The 13,707-nt window shown below is 39.9% G+C and overlaps 1 pseudogene; it reads left to right on the forward strand.

The window, feature by feature from the left end:
• The first annotated feature begins 716 nt into the window (after nt 1-716).
• LOC131502120 (proteasome subunit beta type-1-like) overlaps nt 717-13,707 on the forward strand; it is a 55,962-nt pseudogene continuing 42,971 nt past the window's right edge.

The following is a 13,707-nucleotide window of genomic DNA, read 5'->3' on the forward strand; positions in this document are numbered from 1 at the left end:
GGATATGCTTCATGAGTAAAGGTGTAATAAAGACATTCTCAGAAAAAGGAAAACTAAGAGACTGTCAACAGCAGACATGGTCTATAAGAAATGCTAAACTAAGATCTCTAGGATGAAGGAAAAGTGTATTAGGGAAAAACTGGAATTTTCAAGAATGAAGGAAGAGCATCAAAGATGGCAAATACATGGATAAAAAAAAGTCTTTCTCTCTCTCTCTCTTTTTTTTTTTTAAAAGGGGGGTGCGCCTGGGTAGCTCAGTCGGTTTAGCATCTGACTTTGGCTCAGGTCATGATCTCATAGTTCACGGGTTTGCGCCCCATGTCAGGATCTGTGCTGACAACTCAGAGCCTGGAGCCTGCTTCCGATTCTGTGTCTCCCTCTCTCTCTACCCCTCCCCCACTCACGCTCTGTCTTTCTCTCTCAAAAATAAATAAACGTTAAAAATTTTTTTTTAAAAATCAGTTAAGCGTCTGACTTCAACTCAGGTCATGATCTCGTGGTGTGTGAGTTCGGGCCCCACGTCGGGCTCTGTGCTGACAGCTCAGAGCCTGGAGCCTGCTTCGGATTCTGTGTCTCCCTCTCTCTCTCTCTGCCCCTCCCCCCTCACACTGTCTCTCTCTCTCTCCCTCAAAAATAAATAAGCATTAAAAAAATAATAAAAAAAAGAAATGTACTTTAAATATAAAATATAAAGATATATATAGGTTACAAGTAAAATGATGAAGCCCTCTCGCGGTGAAATAGCCCCAGCCCAGCAGAGGTGCTGGGGACCTGGCCTAGACCCGGTGACGGAGCCTGAAAGCATGTGGGCCCTTTGCAGGTGCACTTCTTGCCCTGTGCTGTCAGTGGAGGTACCGTACTGGCAATTGCTTGAGAAGAGTTTTCGGTTGTTGCTTCTGACACTTGATTAAGGGAAGGGTTTTCAGTTCACACCTGAGACAGCCCCAAGTGTTGCAAATTAACAGCCCAAACAGTCCTCGGATGCGGCGGTTTTCATGGAGACCATCTTTCCCCGACAAAGATGATTGCAGCAAGACTGAAGATGTACACGCATTCTACAAATAAGACCATGACTACGGGAGCGATTGCTGCAATGCTGTCTACAATCATCTATTCAAGGTGCTTCTTTGCATACTGTGCTTCCAACATTGTTGGAGGACCGGATGAAGAAGGGAACAGAGCTGTGCACGACTCGGCAAGTGCCATGCTACAAACCAGTGCCTGCTTGACAACCAGGTTGGTTTTAAGAACACGAAGAATGTGGAGCAGGTCCCACTGTCTTTGGGGCAGAGCCAGAGGGGATGGATGCATACACTAGGAAGACACTCAGAATCTGCATCATGACCAAGGAGGGCATCAGGGAGGAGACTGTTCCCCTGAGGAAGGATCGATGTGTGTGCTGTTATCATGAATCACTTCAAAACTGGTTGCTTTTACACCTTGGAACTACCAGACTAATTTGTTTTGTTAAAACATAAGCCTGTTATTGAAAAAGTAAAACGATGGAAAAGATATATGATGCCAGTAATAATTGAAAGAATGCTGTGATGCGGCTATATTGAGATCAGACAAGGTAAACTTCAGAGCAGTAAATATTAGCAGGAATAAAGAAGGAACTAGATAATTATGAAAGAATCAGTTCACCAAGAAGACATAACAATTATAAATGTATATGCAGCTAACAATAGGTCCTCAAAGTAGAGCTGATAGAAAGTCATAGAACCGAAAGAGGGAACAGGCAAATCCATAGATGTATATGGTAACTTCAGTACAGGTATCCCAGATGAAGGTGAATATAGAAAACCTAAACAACATTATCACCAACTTGAATTCATCTTCTTATCAGGTGCACATGAGACATACTCTGGGCCACAAATATACCTTACAATTGTACGAATATCAAAGTCATACAAAGTATGTTTGCTGACGATAATGATGTTAAACCAAATAGAAATAAAAGAGATGTAAAATACCTGGAAAACCCTCAGATATTTGGAAAACATTACTAAATAACCAATGAATTAAAGAGAAAGACCCAAGGGAAAATTAGAACATATTTTGAATTAAATTAAATTTAAGTTGCAACATTTGTGAGATACATCTAATGTACTTGTTCAAGGGAAGTGTGTGGCACTAAATCATCTTTTAGAAAAGGGTTTCAAAGTGAGGATCTAAGCATCTACCTTAAGAAACTAGTAAAGGTGAGTAAATTAAATTCAAAGAAAACAGAAGGAAGGAAATGGTAAAGAGCAGAATCACTGAAAGTGAAAACAAAAACAATTGAGAAAATCAATGAAACTAAATGCTATATCTTTGACATTTTCAGTAAAATTGATTAATTTGTAGGAACACTAACAAAAATAAATGAATGAAGACACAGATTGCTAATATCAGGAATGAAAGAGGGGATATCACTACAGAGCATACAGGCATAAAAGGATATTAAGGGAATAGTAAAGATAATTGTATTCTTGTAATTCTGAAAACTTATATTGAACCAGTTATTAAAAGACACAAACTACTGAAGCTCACTCAAGAGGAAATAAGTAACTAGATGGTCCTATATTTATTAAAGAATTTGAATTCATAGTTAAATAACTTCCAAAAAGAAGATTCCAGGTCCAGATGGCTCCACTGGAGGATCCTGTCAATCATTTCAGAAAGGACTGGTACTAAATCTATACAATCTCTTACAGAAAGAAAAGGTCAATGTCACCCTAATATAAAAGTCAGACAGGGGTGCCTGGGTGGCTCAATTGGTTGAGTGTCCAAATCTTGAATTGAGCTCAGGTCATGATCTCACCATTTGTGGGATTGAGCCCTGCATTGGGCTCTGTGCTGACAGTGCAGAGCCTGCTTGGGATTCTCTCTCTCCCTCTCTCTTTGCCCCTTCCCTGCTCGTGCTCTTTATCTCTCTCTCTCAAAATAAATAAACATTAAAAAATCAGACAAAACATTAAAGAAAATGAAGAGCCCCATATCCATAATAAATATAGATGCAAAGCCCTGAATAAAATATTATCAAATAAAGATCAATAATAAATGAAAATGATAACATATCAGAACCAAATTAAGTTTATCTCAGGAATATAAGGATGATTCATTACTGAAAATCAATCAATTTAATTCACCATAACAAGAGATTAAAGAAGAAAAGCTATACTATTATATCAAAAAAACACATGAGGAAGAATTTGACAAAATTCAACATCACTTCATGATATTAAGAATTATCCACAAACAAGGGATCAGAAGGGAACTGAACCTGATGAGGAGAATTTATTAAAAAAAAAACACTTAAAAACAAAACAAGAACAAATTCTTCGGGTAATAATGTAATGAATGGTGAAAGACTGAATACTTTTTACCTAAGATCGGGAATCAGGAATGATGTCCACTTTAACCTCATATTTAACTTCATACTTGATGTCCTCTTGAGTGAAATGAGGCAGGAAAAAGAAATAAAATGTATACAAATCGGGAAAGAAGAAATAAATCTGTCTTTATTTGTAGATGTCATGATTTTCTAAATAGAACATACCAAGATGGTGCCTGGGTGGCTCAGTGGGTTAAGTGTCCAACTCTTGATCTCAATGCAGGTCTTGATCTCAGGGTTGTGAGTTCAAGCCCTGTGTTGGACTCCGTGCCGGGTGTGAAGCCTACTCAAAAAAGAAAAAGGAAGAAAAGGAAGAAAATACCAAGCAATCTGCAAAAATAGCTCCTAAAACTCCATAAATGAGATTAGTGATGTATGATACAAGGTCAGTATACAAAAAATAATTGTATTTCCCAATGCTGACAATGAACATTTGGAAGGCAAAGTTTTAAAGTCCATGCCATTTATAATGGTACACACAGCATGAAATACTTATGTATAAATTTAACAAAATATACTTATCCGTTTGCTGAAAAACAGTAAACAGTGATAAAAGATTCAATAATGTTCCATTTCAGTTCTCTCCAAATTGATCTATAGATTCAATTCAATCACAATAACATCATGGCGGGATATTTGTAGATGTAGAAAAGCTGGCTCAGAAATGTATGTAGAAATGAAAAGGAACCCAAATAGACAAAACAGCTTTGAAAAGGAGAAAAAGTTGGAGGACTCACATGAGCTGATTTCAAGCTACAGTAGTCAAGACGTGGCGGTATTGGTAAGAGGATAAACACACAGATTATTGGTGCAGAATCTAAAGTATATAAACAGACCCACAGAGATATGGGCAATTGATTTTTTGTTACATCTACTTTAATTCTTTTTCATTTCATGCATTACATGTTTTTTAAGAGAGAGTGCCTGTGCATGCGCACGACTGGGGGAGGGGGAGAGGGAGAGGGAGAGGGAGAATCTTAAGCGGACTCCACATGCTGTCAGCCCTGTGAGATCATGACCTGAGCCAAAATCAAGAGTCAGGCACTTGACCGACTGAGCCACCCAGGTGCCCCCCAAATATTTGTATTGTGGTCAAAATGCATAACATAAAATTTACCATCGTAACCACGTCGAAGTATATAGCTCAGTAGTGTTAAGTATATTCACATTGTTGTGCAGCTAATCTCCAGTACGTTTTCATCTTGCAAAACTGAAACTCTGTACCCATTAAACAACTGGTTTTCTTCTCACTCAAACCCCTGGAAACCACTCTTCTACTTTCTGTTTCTATGAATTTGACTCCTCTAGACGCCTCCTATAAGTGGAATGATACAGTATATGTCTTTTTGTGACAGCCTTATTTTACGTAACATAATGTCCTCAAGATTCATCCACGTTGTTGCACGTGTCAGGATTTCCTTCCTTTTGGCGAATTGAATTTTGAGAAAGTTCCAAAGTCAATTAAATGGGCAAAAACAGTATTTTCAAAAATCGTGGCTGAAAAATTGAACAGTATGCCAAAAGGAAAAAAAAAAAATGAGTATATCCAGTGCCCACATCTTGGTTACTTATACACTCTCCAATGAAAGGAACCTAGGCTTTTGCAAAAATGACTGCAGGACCAGGGAAGAAATATACAATATGAGCCTAGAACATTCTGTACTTGCACAGAACGAGGAAATAAGCATGCAACTAAACAAACAAACAAACAAAAACCCTGGTAATAGGGATATGTCAAAGAGACACAGGAGCTAATTCAAAGAGGTCCCAGTGGCCAAAGCTGGAATAATTTAAGCAACAAGATAAATGAAATAGGGTCAGATTATAACCCACAGTATAAAATAAATATCCATGAGTCCATATTGTCATGAATGATCAACAATAAAGAACCTAATGGCCTACTGATTTTTTTTTTTTAATTTTTTTTCAACATTTTTAATTTATTTTTGGGACAGAGAGAGACAGAGCATGAACGGGGGAGGGGCAGAGAGAGAGGGAGACGCAGAATCGGAAACAGGCTCCAGGCTCCGAGCCATCAGCCCAGAGCCTGACGCGGGGCTCGAACTCACGGACCGCGAGATCGTGACCTGGCTGAAGTCGGACGCTTAACCGACTGCGCCACCCAGGCGCCCCCTGATTTTTTAACTTTTTCAGTACTGATCCTCAAAAGAACATCGGTGGATACAAATTAATTGTGATCAGTAAAATAAGCCAGATCAAAGAGTCCATACTTTATGATTCCATTTATATAAAATTTTAAAAAATGCAAACCAATCTATAGTGACAGAATTGGTTAGTAGTTGCCTGGGAATGGGGGTGGAAAGAAGGATGAAACGCTGCACGAGTTATCTTTTTAGGATGATCGAAATGTTTCTTATCTTAATGGTGTTGTGTTTTCATAGCTGTACACATATGTCAAAACTAATCAGATTTTATACTTCAGCTATGTGCATCTTATTTTATTTCAATTAGGCCTCAACAGAGCTTTAAAAATTACCTGTTTGACCTTCAGTCTAGAGCTCTTTTCTTTTCAAATGTTTATTTATTTATTTATTTATTTATTTAGAGAGGGGGAGCAAGAGAGAGGAGATAGAAAGGGAGAGAGTGAGGGAGGGAGAGAGAGAGAGAGAGAATGGGCAGGGGAGGGCCAGAGAGAGAGGGAGAGAGAGAATCCCAAGCAAGCCCCACGCACAGCGCAGAGCCTGACCTGGGACTTGAACCATGAGATCACGACCTGAACCGAAATCAAGAGTCAGGTGCTCTACCTAGAGACTGAGCCACCCCGGCGCCGAGAGCTCTTCTCCTTACAGCACAGTTGCATCTCTGGGTTGGGGATGGAATCTCCGAGGATGATGGACAGAGAGAAAGAATCAGTATTTATGAAGCGATCTGTTAGAGTTAGAGTCTCCCAGATCTTGAAACATAGTATTCGGTCAGATTTCAAACAGTAGACGGAACTACATGAAATGGCTTGTTTTATAAGCCAAAAGTGGTTGAATATCAGGATTTCATATGGTTCCATCTACAGGCGTTTGTATTTTTCCAGTGCGCGTGTGTACAAGGAAAGAGCATAATGTATGCGTTGCCTTTAGACTGAGATGCAAATTCATAGAGTGGCGAAATGTGACATCTGTGAGTCGATTCAAGGAAGGATATTGGCCTCTCACTTTCAGTACAAGGCCTGAAGTCTCAATAGAGCCTTTGAAGTTTTTTCTTAAAATGGAAACAGCGTCAAACAATGCAGAAAATTTAAAGAAGTAAAAATCACCCAAGGAAAATCACTGTCAATGTGGTGCGAATTCTTTAGGATTTGTTTCTGTACATATGTAAACTCACATAGATTATAGCCTCTTTTTAAAGTGGTATTGTGCTATAGATACCCATTTGATAGAAATGCAACACACGTATTTTTATTTTGTTTTTCTTGACATCCTTTCAAGGAAATATATAAAAGAACATAATTTTGATTTTTAGCTTTCACATTGTTTTGTCATCAAGTGGAGGAATTCTAATTATTTCTTTAAAAATCTGTGTTGTTAACAGTTTGGCGGTTTCAGTTGCACTACTTTGAAGAGTCTAATGAATATTCTTGTAGCTACATCCTTGTACCCATACATGAATATTTACACAGGATAAATTGTTAGGAGATGGTCAGTGGGTAAAACATTCTTGAGACTTTGGATATACAGTTGGCAGTTTGGTGAATCCTTCTTGCAACACTGTTTCCTTGGCTTTAGGGGTGCTGTTATTCTCTTGCTTTTCCTTTTAACACATTGGCTTTTCTTTTTAACCCGTTTCCTTTTAATCATTGGTTAATCCATTAACCCTCTCGTTTCCTTTGCTGGATCCTTTCCCTCTTCCTAATACCTAAATGCTCAGACCTTGGAGTTCTTCTTCATCTACAGTGGCTTTCTATATGATCTCAGCTCATCCCATGACTTCCAAATGTCTATCTCCAGCCCTGACCTTTCCCTGTATTCCAGACTCTCTGCTTGGATAGCTAATAGGCATTTGAAACTTAAATATTGCCTCAAATCAATATTTTGATTCCTACTCCACTCTTCAAAGTGCTCTTCATTTATTATCTTCCCCACCCTCAATTGCTTAAGCCAAAAACTGAGAAATATCCTTGATTCTTCTCTTTCCCCCTTAATCTAAATCTAATCCAGCAGCAAATTCATTTAGGTCTACGTTCAAAATATATCCCAAATTTGACAACCTCTCACCATCTCTGCCTCAACCATCAGAATCCAAGACACCATCATATGTCAGTTGAATTACTGCATCTGGCTCCTCAGTGCTGCCCCCCTTGCCCCTCTACTCTCTGCACCATAGAATGAGTGACCCTTTAAAAATGCAAACAAAGAGGTACCTGGGTGGCTCAGTTGGTTAGGCGTCCAACTCTCGGTTTCAGCTCAGGTCATGATCTCACAGTTCATGGGTTCGAGCCCCACATCAGGCTCTGTGCTGATGGTGCAGGGACTGGTTGGGATCCTTTCTCCCTCTCCCTCTCTCTACACCATCCCTGCTCACGCTGTCTCTGTCTCTGTCTCTCTCAAAATAAATACACTTAAAAAAGTTTTCTTAAATAAAAAAATGCAAAAAGCTATGCGAGTGCCGTTTCCAAATCCTCCAGTGGCTTCCCAGTGCATCTATTAAATTCATGGTTTTCTGTTCCACATGCCCTGGGCTCCTTGCCATCCCTTGAACGCCCCCTCTGCTCTTACAGTTAACCTTTGTTTTCTTCGTTATTTCATTTTTTCCATTTAAGTGTTACCTAATCGGGGAGGACCTCTCTTACCACCCAGTCTAAGATAGCACCTCCTGCTACTCTTTTCCCACTATCCTGCTTAATCTTTTTGTCATGATATTTTTCAGTACCTGACACAATATACATTCATTGGTTAATTTGTTTATTTTGTCTCATAAGTATGTAAGCTCTCCTGGGGGTGGAGCTTTTTTGGGTTTTATTTTCTTGTTATGCATAGCAGACATTCACTGAATACATGTATACTAATTTGGATGTAAATTTTAAAAAAGAAAAAAGAAAATAAAAAAAGAAGAAGAACCACTACTCACAGCAGGCAAGGGAGAACTTACAATTTGAACCTAGTATCTGAGAGAGTCTGTTTTCCCATACTCTTGCCAATAATGAATATCGTGGATGCTTTTCATCTTTGCGAATCTGTGGCTTACAAAATAATATATCAAGGTAAGAAACTATGACATGATGGTCAGAATAGAGCTTTGCAAGGCAAATACAGAATAATTAGGGAACATGATTCCTGTCTTTGAAATGCTGACAAACTAAGTGATAAGCAAAATGTGCACAAAGATTTTGAATACTTCGGGAGTAAATCAGGTAGTAATCCTTTTACAATTATTAGTTTGGTTAGTGGTTTTCTGGTTCTGTTCAGTGGGTCTACCCCAGGGGTCTTAAGGCAGTGGGTAAGGAATGGAGAGCCAGCTGAACTCATATTCTAGGTTCAATGGAATAGCTCTTGTTTTAGCTCTATTACATTTTGGATTTCCTTGGTCTTCCCATTATTTCCCTTGAGTGAAGAGTGCCATTGATTAGAAATAAACAGAAATATTTGAAATCTGTTGTTTTAAATGTTTAAAGGAGGGCCAAAAGGGGATGTGCAAGAATTGTAGAAGAAGGCTTGAATTGAATAGAGGGAAATTAAAGAATATTTCTTTCTATTTTGATAGTCTTTTACAGCCTTCCAAATGCATTTGTATATATTATCTCATTTAAGCTTTATCACATCACCATGAGTTAGGCAAGTCAGCTAACACTATCCTCATTTCATAAGGGGAAAACGTGAGTCTGTGAGTTGTTCAAGATTATATGGCAGTTAACCTAATCTACAGCAGAGCCAGAATTCACAAATCAGAAATCAAGCTATTCTGATTCCAAGAGAATAGCATTAGAAAAATGTAGACTCTTTCATGAGTAAGAAAACCTAATTTCTCTCTAAGACTTACATTCTTTTATAACATTTTTATTTAAAAGTTTTCCTCCTAACCATATTTATCTGACGTTCAGATCTAATCCTCATATTACATTGTTTCTACATATAGGATTTCTAGCTCAGTTTTGTCCTCTCTAATGCCCTGAGACAAGAATACTGGTGTCTCTTTGTAATATATGTGACTGGGTTGATTTTTTAAAAAATGTTTATTTTATTTTGAGAGAGAGAGAGAGAGAGAGCAGGGAAGGGGCAGAGAGACAGGGAGAGAATCCCAAGCAGGCTCAATGCTGTCAGCGCAGGGCCCAGCGCAGGGCTCAATCCCACAAACAGTGAGATCATGACCTGAACTGAAATCAAGAGTTGGATGCTTAATCAACTGAGCCACCCAGGCGCCCCGGGTTGATTTTTTTTCCCCCAAAATGTAGTCATTAGTAGATGCTACTATGAGATTGCAAAAGAAGGAGAAGGGGGACGGGGAGGGGCAGGGGGAGGAGGAGGAGGAGGAGGAGAAGGAAAAGGAGAAGGAGAAGGAGAAGGAAGAGGGAGAAGGAGAAGGAGAAGGAGAAGGAGAAGGAGAAGGAGAAGGAGAAGGAGAAGGTGGCTTTTAATGGTCTTTTATTCCAGAATCATAGGGTAACTGATGATGAGACTAGATTTAGCTGACTGAATTTGGCAGCTTAACAATAATTGGTGTGCCAGACATAATTACTCGGTGTCAGACACATTACCCAAGTCATTTCATTTGATTCCTTACAACCTTATTTAATGAGGTGATTGATGGATGATGAGTTGATGCCTCTCAATACCGCCATCCCCTTCTTCCCTAAAGACATTCCACAGGAGATCATGTTTTTGTTTTGTTTTTGTTTCTTGTACCTGGCATTCAATATTTAGAGGCCTTTGCATTCTTTAATATTACACTTTAGGCTTTGACTATCATTTAGCTTTTTTTGCCATTATTTATCCTTTAAAATTAGACTTGAACAGCTAAGATTTCGAGAACCTTCATCCAACAAGTAAACTACTTCAAGAAATGATACATTTACCTGTAGGGTACAGTTTTTGACGGGGTGAACTAAAGATTAACCTACTCCAGAAAGCAAGTTCTTGGGGATGAAAAGAAGATGTCAGGCTTGAAGCTGAATCTCACTGGCGCAAGACTGAGACTTTTCTGGCTTCTCAGGAGTCTGCGTCCCTGGGCAACATGGAGTTAGACAGATTTCACATGGGACCTGCCCAGGGTTCTTCCTTGTTCACCAATCCCCACACCTGAGACTGCTTTAAACTTGCCTCAAATTCTGAGACCAGGGGCACCTGGCTGGCCCAGTTAGTAGGGCATGTGACTCTTGATCTCAGGGTCATGAGTTCAAGTTGCATGCTGGGCGTTGAGCCTACTTAAAAAAAAAAAAAATTCCGAGACTAATTCTGCTTTTCTACTAGAGAAATGGAAGGAACATAATGACATCTGTCGAGCACTTTCTTGGTGCCAGACACATTATCTGAATCATTTCATTCAATTTTTCACAGTGACACTAATTATTGCCAACTCACAGCAGTGAAGACAATACATACAGTCAAGAAATATTTGTTGACTGAACAAACAGGCATCATAGGTCCTTACACTCCGAGTTTATAGTTGAAGAAATTGATATTCAGGTTAAATATACAGCCCAAGGTTACACAGGTGGTAAATTTCCTCTTTTTCTTCCTCTTCTTCTTTGTTCAGTTTAAATTTTTTTCTGACAGTTATGCATGCTTTGGCATTAAAACCCTAACTATTATGAAAGTATAAAGAGTGAAAGCGAAAGTCTCTTTCTCCACCTCCTCCCTCCCTGCTTTGCTCTCCAGAAATACTCCCTGGAAGCAAATCTCACGGTTGCTGCCATGATTCTGAGTTGGACCTTATAACTCGTAGATTCATGTAACTGGGCTTTGTAGTCAACTTTTTTTAATGTTCATTTCGTTTTGAGAGAGACAGAGAGGGACAGAGCCTAAGTGGGGGAGGGGCAGAGAGAGAGGGAGACAACAGAATCCGAAGCAGGCTCCAGGCTCTGAGCTGTCAGCACAGAGCCCGAGCCCGACTTTGGGTTGGAACCCACGAACTGCGAGATCATGACCTGAGCCTAAGTTGGACGCTTAACGACAGAGCTACTCAGGTGCCCTTCTTTTTTTTTAATGTTTTTTTTTTTTAATTTATTTTTGAGAGGGAGAGAGACAGAGCATGAGCAGGGGAGGGGCAGAGAGAGAGGGAGACACAGAATCCGAAGCAGGCTCCAGGCTCCGAGCTGTCAGCACACAGTCCATGGAGGGACTCGAACTCACGGACCATGGGATCACGACCCGAACCAAAGTCGGACGCTTAACACGCTGAGCCAGCCCGGCGCCCCTAACGGGGCTTTGTCTTGATCTCTGGTTGCAAGCTCTCCTCTCGTACCCCGCATTTTGCAACGGAATGTTTTTAGTATCGTATCGTCATGCTTTTGTTTCTGCCACGGTCAGCAAGACCATGTTGGCATTGTTTATAATAAAGGTATTACTCTATACACTTGGGGGCTGTGACGGACTGTCAAAATGTACTATACGGCAACTGTTTTATGACTGTGGCAGCAATTGAAAGAGTAAGCATGGCAGAAGCATGCACTAAAACTGATAAATGGATTGTAAAGAAAAGCGGCGCACAAAGAACTGGTAACTGCTTGTCGCTGCTCTCTGATTTGATGTGCTGCTGGTGACAGAGCCTCGGTCTTTCCGGAGGCAGTCTGGGTTGTTGCAGAAAAAGCTAAAGCTATCTTAATAGATCTTTAGTTGATCATCACATTTCTTCTTTCATTGTGTCTTGCAGTAGTTTATCTTTAGTAAGGGATCTTTAGCAATTCGATTTCCAGCGGATTGTTCCTCAGGACGTTCTTTGTTTGGCCCTTCTCACTGTTTCCTCCGTAAGTCGTTTCTAAGAATCAACTGTCATTACTCTCTGACCGCAATAATATTTCCTTCCTTATCCTTACTCCTTTACGCCTACTGATTTTTTCCTTTCGCCACCATCCCACCAATAACCTCCAGTCTCTTTAGGTCTTCAGATGAATTTTTCATTTAGTTATTATTATCATTATTTGCTCGCCTACCCATCCTGCAACCCTTGAGCAGCTTTTTTAACGGATCTCCTCATTAACGCAAATAATCCCTTATTTTCTCGATCGTTTCTTAAATCTATAAAACCCATTCTTTTTGTTTATTTATTTTGAGGGTCGGGGAGAGAGAATGTGCAGGGACGGGAAGAGAGAGAGGGGGAGAGAGAGAATCCCAAGCAGGCCGGATGTGGGGCTTGAACTCACGAACCATGAGATCATGATCTGAGCGGAAACCAAGAGTCAAGTGCTGAACTGGCTCAGCCACTCAGGCGCCCCTATAAAACACATTCTTAACCCAGGAAAGAAACATCTTGTTATTCTTTCCCTCCGATTTTACTCCTAGAGCTTAATATCTGACGAAAATCACAAAATCATGACGACCAAGTTAGAATAAATGTGCGCTGCTAAAATTCAGCTGGATTTTGTACTTTGGTTGCTAGTTCTCTTATCCTTTCTTGACATTTTCTGAACATTCCCTATAGTAGATGACCAAACTTTATACGGACCCTGCTATCTCAGCTCTAAATATGCTCACTACTTGATTCCTTGGGTAAGATTGAGGCCATTTGATATGGCTCCCTGTCCTTTTTTCATTTCCTTCTAAGTAGGTTTTTATTGCCAAACTCTCCTCTTCACCAGTATCTTATCATTTAACATCCTGTCTTTGCCTTGGAAGAGACACGTGGTCAAGGTAGGTAGGTACCTCTTGTTCTCATCCTTCCCACACTCCTCTGACATCTTGCTGTACAGGGATCCCCTCTCTACCATGTCGATATCTCTTCTCTTCCCACAAATAAGATCAGCTTCCCCCAGAATCCTGCACGATCTTCTTCGAAACCGGCTATCTCTCCAAACTGCCATTTCATTTCCCTCCCACACCCTTTACTGCCAGTACCTCTAAAAGAATAGGCTGTACTTGCAGTTTTTATTCCTTACTGCTTCTTTGTACTCCTTAAAATCTGCTTTCTATTCTCGCAACTGTACAGAAATTCTTTCCCCCAAATCCTGATGTTCTGCTAATAGTTTCATATAATGACTTTCCCACTCGTCAGCCTCTTGGTCTTACTCTAAGACATATGACCCTCTAAGGCATATGTACTTAAAGTATCAAAGTACCGAATTCGTTTCTGTTTCTATGGAGGAACTTCTCTATCATGGATCTCCTCTTACCTGTAGGTGTCCTCCACATCAACTTCTGTTACATATTGTAAACTTTTGCATGGAAAAT

The sequence above is a fragment of the Neofelis nebulosa genome, chromosome X (genome assembly GCF_028018385.1).
Source record: "Neofelis nebulosa isolate mNeoNeb1 chromosome X, mNeoNeb1.pri, whole genome shotgun sequence".
Classification (NCBI taxonomy): Eukaryota; Metazoa; Chordata; class Mammalia; order Carnivora; family Felidae; genus Neofelis; species Neofelis nebulosa.